Source organism: Ursus arctos, unplaced genomic scaffold (assembly GCF_023065955.2).
Source record: "Ursus arctos isolate Adak ecotype North America unplaced genomic scaffold, UrsArc2.0 scaffold_30, whole genome shotgun sequence".
NCBI classification, from domain to species: domain Eukaryota; kingdom Metazoa; phylum Chordata; class Mammalia; order Carnivora; family Ursidae; genus Ursus; species Ursus arctos.
In genome coordinates this window covers 17,728,162-17,737,524 of record NW_026622986.1, presented here as the reverse complement: position 1 = coordinate 17,737,524, position 9,363 = coordinate 17,728,162, and positions in this window count along the sequence as shown.

Genomic DNA, 9,363 nt, shown 5'->3' with positions numbered 1-9,363 from the left:
CACAAATTGATTGGTAGCATATCACCCGTGACCTGTCCCTGCACAAGTAAATGTTAGGAGAATTATATATTACCGACTTCAGGAAAGGACACATGGATGAATAGCACTAGAACAATAGCACGTCCTCGTGTGGGTTAAAGACGAGTTACTGGAAAATAACAGGCCCAAAATAGTGTTCATGAAAATACACACCATAAACACTATCACCATCACCAAACATCGCTCAGACTAACAGGAAGTTACTATTTAAAAGCATGACCAGCAGCCATGTGAAAGCACAATCACAAGTGCACAAACGGTGTAAGGCATCTTCCTCCCAGTTGCCAGGAATTCCTTGAGTGTCTATATAGGACCCATTTCATAACGTTACCGACATTATGCACATGGCAGCCAACGTCTTAGAATATTGACCTAGAACCGTCGATAAATGCTGATAATGATATAGATTTAATATTAAACATACCTATTCTTTTTTTAAGTTTTTATTCTAATTCCAGTCCATTAACATGTAGTGTTCTATTAGTTTCAGGTGTACAATATAGTGATTCAACACTTCCATACATCACCCGGTGCTCATCACAAGTGCCCTCCTTAATCCCCATCACCTGTTCACCCATCCTCTCCATCCTCCTCCCCTCTGGTAACCAGCAGTTTGTTCTCTGTAGTTAAGAGTCTGTTTCTTGGTTTGACTCTCCCTTTTTCCCCCCTTTGCTAGTTTGCTTTTCTTCTTAAATTCTACATATGAGTGAAACCATATGGTATTTGTCTTTGTCTGACTGACGTATTTCACTCAGCATTATGTCCTCTAGCTCCATCCATGTTGTTGCAGATGGCAAGAGTTCATTCTTTTTAGGGCTGAATAATATCCCATTGTGTATAGATATACCACGTCTTCATCCATTCATCCATTGATGGACACCTGGCCTGCTTCCATATCTTGGCTATTATAAATAATGCTGCTTTAAACATAGGGGTGCATGTATCCCTTTGAATTAATGTTTTTGTATTCTTTGGGTGACTTATACAATAGTGTGATTACTGGATCGTAAGGTAGTCTTATTTTTAACTTGTTGAGGAACTTCCATACTGTTTTCCACTGTGGCTGCACCAGTTTGCGTTCCCACCCACAGTGCACAGGGGTTCCTCTTTCTCCACATCCTCACCAACACCTGTTGTTTCTTGTGTTGTTGATTTTAGCAGTTCTGACAGGTGTGAGGTGATAGCTCACTGTGGTTCTGATTTGCATTTCCCTCGTGGGAAATGACCCTGAGCATCTTTCCGTGTTGTTTGTTGGCCATCAGTGTATCTTCTTGGAGAAATGGCTGTTCATGTCTCCTGCCCAGGTTTTAACTGGGTTATTTGGTTTTGAGGTATTGAGCTGTATAAGAAACGTAGCTATTCTTAATTACTCAGTAAGTTAGTGGTAAGTAGCTCTATAAATTGAACATAAAAATGAAAATTTGTGAAAAATGTTGCCTCATTTGCCCAAAAGCATTCCCCCAAAAGCACATATATTTTTTAATCTGTGTTAGCCCGTAAGGAGAACACACCTGGTCAAGGACCACAGTATGAGATTGCTAGTTTTTTGAGGGATATAATTGACTGCCTTTTGAGACAGGAAAATACTGTTTGTTTTAATATATATTCAGATACAAATCTGACCTGCCTGGTTACAAATACCACCAGAAGCAAATATTTTTTATTCTAATGAATGTATTCATTTATTCGCCTGATCTTTCAGATAAAAAAATCAGGGCTTAAACAACTGAAAAGATGTACATACCAAGTGAGGGAAAAAAATCACTTCAAAGAGGAAGTTTTCTGAAGGCAAACTTGGCATAGCCTGAACGACTTATCCAAGTCTTTGATAGAAAACAGCTTTTCGCCAAAACGGTAATTTCTTAAGATTGAAAAATAGAAAAAAATCAGCAGAACAAAAATCAAACCAGTATATACCAATTTAAACTTAAATATCCAGACCAAACAGGACCAGTCAGATCTGAATATAAGAAAATCCACAAAACCTTACAAAATCTAGTATCTCTGAACCCCTTTTGCAAAGATACCAGAATTTTTCAGGCTTAGCCGAAACGGAAAAATAAAAGCTTCATTTTTTTTTCATTCTCATTCTCTCAATTTCCAAAAACAAAATAGCTGCCAGTTCCCAGAACATTAGAGGCTTGCAATTTGCACATAATTACTTTAATAAGTATAAAAACCATCCTATAAATACAACATAACCTAAGATTATTTTCATTCTGCAAGTTTAAGGTGAAGATGAGAATGGCTATTTTTAAGTTTCTGCAGAACAGGAAGTTCATGTGGTTTTTTCCCTTGGGACCGTCCAATATCCGGCCCCGTACTTTCTATAAGACAGGTATTTCCAAGCACATAGCTTTAACTGATGTGCCGTGGTGCTGGCAGGGCAGGGGAGACCCTCAGCATCTTCCAGAAGTCATCACAAGCACAACAGCTTGGCAGCGACCTCGTCCCTTCCCTTACGTCTAAGACACCTGCAGCCAGTGACTAGCACCTGTGTTTCATAGAGCTTTGCCTCCAAGGTCACCAGCACAAGCAATCCCTCTGCCCCACACGGGCACAAGCAACCCCAGTCGATGGGGAACTCACCCCAAAGACCATTTTCCAACGGGGACTCTGAGGGGCAGCAACAGAACTCATATCTGGGGGGAAAAAAAAAGCCTCAAGCTTTCCAGGGTTTTGCTCCTCTTAGAAGGTAACCAAGCCCACACTCTCGCCATCACTACTGCTTCCCAAAGTCAGCTCTGGCTACTGTAATAAAATGCCACAGAGCCGGTGGCTTAAACAACAGAAGTCGATTTCCTCACAATTCTGGAGGCTGGAAGTCCCAGATCAAAGGGCCAGCTAGGTGGGCTGCTGGTGAGAACCCTCTTCCTGGCTTGCTTTCTCACCTGGCTTTTCCTTCATGTGTGTACATGGTGGGAGAGGTGAGCTCTCTGGTCTCTTTCTTACACGGACCCTTATGGGATCAAGGCCTCACCCTGATGATCTCATCTACCCCTAATTACATCCAAAGGCCCATCTCCAAATACCATTACCTTGGAGGTTTGGGCCTCAACGTCTGAATTTTGCAGGGACACAAACATTCAGTCCATAAGACCAAACTTCGTGATCATTAGGAATCCCCTAAAACACCTGATGAAGACAAACCCAAACAAAACCCGATTCCCAGGGGCACCTGTGTGGCTCAGTCGTTAAGTGTCTGCCTTCGGCTCAGGGCATGATCCCAGGGTCCTGGGATCGAGCCCCGCATCAGGCTTCCTACTGGGAGCCTGCTTCTTCCTCTCCCACTCCCCCTGCTTGTGCTCCCTCTCTCGCTGGCTGTCTCTCTCTCGGTCAAATAAATACGTAAAATCTTAAAACAAAACAAAACAAAGCAAAACCAGATTCCCAGCACCTGTCCCTGGACTTTCTGATTTCAGAAACTTGAGGTGGAGCCCTGCAATCATCCAGAAAGATTCTGATGATCAAGCAAGTCTGGGAAAAAACCCTGACCTGCACTACAAAGTCTAAAGCAAGAGTTTACTTTCTCTCTCCTGGACCCTTTTCCTTGCCCTGCTTTGGCAAAGAGGCAGGCCAGACTGGACACCATCACCCCTGACTCCAGCACGGGTCAGAGCCAGGCATGGGTCTTACATACGAGGACTGACCTCAGCAACCCTGCAAAGGGTCAGCCGTCTTCGTGCACCACCCAACCTTTTCATTTCCTGGATGGGCTGGACGAGGTGAAGGCTAAAGCGAGCCCTAAGGAAGAGGTGACCCTGGCAGTCTGTAATACGAACGTGGTTTCCGTGATGTCCATAGCCCACCGGTATGGGAGAGTCACTGGAAATGCTGCATTTTGTGAAATCACAATGGACAAACCTTTCTTTTCCGTAACGTAAAATTTCCCATTTTGACCATTTTTAAGCGTACAGCTCTGTGGCACTTAGTGTATTTCCATGGTTGGGCACCCACCAGCATCACCTATTTCCAGAACTTTTTCTTCTTCCCCAACGGAAGCTCTGTCCCCACGAGGCCCCGGATCCCCCTTCCTCCCACCACCCACCCCCCAGCAACCACTACTCTGCATTCCGCTGTCTGTCTCTATGACTCGGACGACTCCAGGTACCTCGTATAAGTGGAATTACACAGTATTTGTCCTTTTGTGATGGGCTTATTTCAATTTTCATCCCTTTTATGGCATGTATTGGAATTTCCTTCCTCTTTAAGGCTGAATAATATTCCATTGTAAGAATACACCACATTTTGTTTATCCATTTATCCGTTATTGTGAATCGTGCTACTATGAACATGGCTGTGCAAATATGCATTCAAGTCCCTGCTTTCAATTTTTTGGGGGTACATATGGTAGGTCAATGTTTAATTTTTGAGGGGCCACCATACTGTTTTCCACAGCGGCTGTGCTATTTTGTATTCCCTCCAGCAATGCAGAAGGGTTCCAATGTCTCCACATCCTCATCGGCTTTGTTATTTTCTTGGTGTTGGGTTTTTTTTTTCTTTAATAGCCATCCTAATGTGGGTGCCATGATATCTCATTGTGGTTTTGATTCGCATTTCCCTAGTTATTAGTGAAGAGTCTTTCTTTTAGGGAAAAAAAAGAAGGAAGGAAGGAAGGAAGGAAGGAAGGAAGGAAGGAAGGAAGGAAGGGAGAGAGGGAGGGAGGGAAAATATAGCTCCAAAGATTTATTTTATTTTTTTTTATAAATGGGGAGAAGAGGAAAGCTTTCCTTTATTTATTTAAAGATTTTATTTACTTATTTGTCAGAGAGAGAGAGTACATGAGAGAGAGAGCACGCGTGCACATGCGAGCACACAAGCCGGGGGTGGGGGTGGGGGCAGAGGGAGAAGCAGACTCCCCGCTGAGCAGGGAGCCCGACGTGGGACTCCATCCCAGGACCCTAAGATCATGACCTGAACCACAGGCAGACACTCAACTGACTGAGCCACCCAGGCGCCCCAGCTCCAAAGATTTAGACCAGAGGATAGTCCCAGGAAACGGAAGCAAATGTGCAGAACCACAAGAGAAGAGAGAATGATACAAGAATGCAGCTCTGCACATGTTAATCTCCCAAACAGTTTTTCAAAATAAATGTATTGTTATCTTAAACAAAACAAAATCAGGAAGGTATCACTGCCCCCAAGGTATAGAAAGAAATTGAATTGCTGAGAATAAGCCTACAACACACACAAGCTATATGCAGAAAAAATCAAGAAGTAACTACGGCAACCGGTTCTCTGACATAAAAAAAAGGGGGGGGGGTCAATTTATTCATTTACCACTTTAAAAATTCAGAGGAAATTCAATCTACCATGAGATCACTTTCACAGTGATGAATCAAATTGATAAAAATCTCCTCGCAGCTCCCTAGAAGATAGGAACAAAAATTCCTTGTGTCACTTTAAAAATCTAAGCCTCGTGCTTTGTCAGCCAACATTCTTTGCCCAGAAGATTTACAGGTTTGGGGTTAAGCAAAACTCCCTAGGAGAGGGATCAGGATAAGGGATTAGCAATAGGAAATTTGGCATCAGGCGAGGGAATGTTTCAGAAAATTGCCAGTGTCTAACTTCCTTCCCCCTGTACACAGAAAGGAGTGTACACCCATAACCCAGAGGCTTGAAAAATGTGGACTAGTTTCACCTACCAGAGAGGTAAACACATTTACAATCAGCATTTTACAGCTGCCTGTAAAGGCAATAAATTCTACTAATTCTGTACAAAATACAACAGAAAAATAGTACTCTGTTCACTGTGATATACATAAAATCAGCGTCCTTTTTTGTTATTTCTTTTGTTTCTAAGGTGCAGCTACCTGGCAGGATACCACATTCTTTGGCCAGAAATTTAACTCTCATGCTTCTCCCTCCCTTCTCAAATCACATCATTGTCTTAAGAGGTCAAAAGTAAAGCCTTAAGGGGCGCCTGGGTGGCACAGCGGTTAAGCATCTGCCTTCGGCTCAGGGCGTGATCCCGGCGATCTGGGATCGAGCCCCACATCAGGCTCCTCCGCTATGAGCCTGCTTCTTCCTCTCCCACTCCCCCTGCTTGTGTTCCCTCTCTCGCTGGCTGTCTCTGTCTCTGTCGAATAAATAAATAAACTCTTTAAAAAAAAAAAAAGTAAAGCCTTAAGAATGTTCTGTGGTTTGCATTTCCTGGCGAATTAAGAGGCAGACGTTCCAGAGGAATCATCTATTAGTGATGCCACTTGGTTGCAATCTGATGTTAAATGAAAATTCTCCTGTTCAAAAAGGCTGTCGCTGGGGTGCAGGGGTCACACACCTGTGGTGGATGTGGCTGAACACTGGTGTCCCGTCTTTGTCAGGAAAATCAGCCTAACCCGTTGAGTGCCTGGGCCAGGGGATAATCATGTAGAGAAGAGGTAAAGGAGGTTAGGACCCTCCCAGCGGTCAGAGAGAGCTGGGTGAATGTGAAAAGTCAGGGAGAACCAGAGAACCATCCTACTGAAGAAAAGAAATGGTCTCTGCTTTCTCGGCAAGCATTAGAATCCATTTACCCTCATCAAAACCAGCATAATATTTTCTGAGCTCCGCTCCTGTTGGATTTCCCTCCTTCCACAACCAAGATTTTCTGTTGGGATAAACTTCCTTCAGCCAATGAATAATGGTTTTACCAGAGCTTTCCTGGGGTGCCGGGGTGGCTCATTCGGTTAAGCCTCCTAGTCTTGATTTTAGCTCAGGTCATGATCCCAGGGTCATGAGATCAAGCCAACCCCCCCAATCAGGCTCCCCACTCAGCACAGTCTGCTTGAGATTATCTCCCTCTGCCCATCCCCCACTCCCTCACACATGCGTGCTCGCTCTCTCTAAAAATTGAATTTTTTTTTAAGATTTTATTTATTTGACAGAGAGACAGTCAGTGAGAGAGGGAACACAGCAGGGGGAGTGGGAGAGGAAGAAGCAGGCTCCTAGCGGAGGAGCCTGATGTGGGGCTCGATCCCAGAAGGCCGGGATCACGCCCTGAGCCGAAGACAGACGCTTAACGACTGTGCCACCCAGGCGCCCCTAAAAATTAAATATTTTTTTAAAAAAGAGAAGTGTTTTCCTTGTGCATGCCTCCAACAGTCACTGTTAAAAGATAAACTGAAGCATATCAAAAGTTTTAGGAGTTTATTGAGCATAAATCGGTGGGAACCAGGCAGCGATAAACCAGAAGTGGTTAGGAGCGCTCCTTTGACAGGGGCCAAGGGAAAGATTTTTTTTTTAAAGATTTTATTTATTAATTTGACAGAGAGAAACAGTCAGCGAGATAAGGAACACAAGCAGGGGGAGTGGTAGAGGAAGAAGCAGGCTCCTAGCAGAGGAGCCTGATGTGGGGCTCGATCCCAGAACCGGGGATCACGCCCTGAGCCGAAGACAGACACTTAAGGACTGTGCCACCCAGGTGCCCGGGGAAAGATTTTTCTCGAGAAAAGACAGAAGCGAAGAAAGGAAATTATTTGATTGGCTGCAGCTTAAAGCCTAGTTGGCTGTTTCTGATTGGCCGTCCTAAGATTTCAGTTTCATAACCTTGAGGTATTTACCTGCTTAGATTTCGGTTTGCTCAGGAGGCCACCTCGGCATTAGAGCTGCCTCAGCCGACTGGCCTTCTTGCTAACTAACTTAACTTCACTCACATTGAGCAGTAGGAAAACAAAATAAATAACAGCCCTGTGTGTAGTACTATTTGAAATGCTAATCATTTAAGAGCCTATGCCTTTATTATAAGAATCAGTTAATAAGCTATTTTGACGGAGGGTGGTTTCCAGACAAAAAGTAGCCTCATTAAGACAGAATTCAAGAAAAGGCTATAAACCCGATTTTGCCAACTCTGTGCAACAGAGTCATGACTGTATTCATTAGGTAGGATCACCCCATTCAAGAATCTTTTTTGTTTTAAGATTTTATTTATTTATTTGAAAGAGAGAGAGAGCATGAGTTGGGGGAAGGGGGAGAGGGAGAAGCAGACACCCTGCAGAACAGGGAGTCCAACACGGGGCTCGATCCCAGGAGTCTGGGATTATGACCTGAGCCCAAGGGAGATGTTTAACCAACTGAGCCACTGAGCCACCCAGGTGCCCCGAGAATCTTTTTTTTTTTTTTTTTTAACAGTTTTTAACCTCAGACATAATGAATATAGCAAAAGTATCACTGGCACCAAGGATTCCCATAAACACTTGGAGATAAGATGGCTCACCCTAAAATCAACTTGTAGTGGATAAGAGATTGGCAAGGTCACCCCCAACACAGTAGTCCTCAAATTTTTTGCACGATAGACTCAAGTGGTATTTCCAGGCCTGGTCCCCGGAGACCCTGACTCAGACCATCTGTGGGGACGAGACCAGGGAATTTACATGCGTATCCAGCACCCCCAGCACACACACACATGATTCTGATGCAAGCTGCTGATTAGTCCGAGGCTTCCCCTGAGAAGATGGGATGATTCCCAGATCGCCAAGCTTGACCTAACCTGGCAGTCAGTATTCATAAGACTATGGTGAGCCCTAGGATCTTTTTTTAAAAAGTAGTATGTCAGAGGCAAACATTGGCAATAGCCCTTCGGCCTGGGCCAAGGGGGAGAGAGCTGTGGTCTCACTGGACAACTCTCCCTTTCTGGGTGGGATGTCAAGTATCTCCCATGGTGGAGATGGATTCATCTGGGCATCATAGCCTGGCTCATGAAACATCTGAATTACAGAACTAACTCCCTTCCTTCCAATTTCCGCAGTCACTAAGCAACTTCCTCTTATAGAATTTGACTTCTATGTAGCCACCTGTGCTATTGGCCATAGGCTGCCGGTATTTGGCCCCACTTGGCCCTTTTAGTAATGATAAATTGGCAGTCAGTTTACTTTCTCCATCCTTCCCTGAGTTCAGTTCATGTGACTCCACCCTTGAGGAATGTTCCACTCTCCACCACTCACGGGTTGATGAGTGAGGGTTCTGCACTTCCAAAGCTTGGGAGCACACTCTCAGCTATGAAATATTTTCCAATAAAATGACAGCTTCTCCGACCTCCTGGAAACATGCCTGACCACACCTGACCTCACCGATGACCATTCCCTTCCTTCTGAAACCTCCTCACCAAGAAGCTGTTAAGAGTCGTCAAATCCACTTGTGGGGAAGGGCCTCTGTGCCAGTTAGAATAAACTATAACCAAGGGCCAAAGTAGGTTCTGATACTAGTCTCCAACTGCCTCTCTCCAGAGCCGGGTTAAGGCACAAGCCAGACAGGCAGGTGAGAAAAGGACAAATGTCACGTTCTGGCATCAGCTCTGCTCCTCATTCAGGAACAGATGGAACTCCGGGCCAGTGTGGCCAAGGGAAA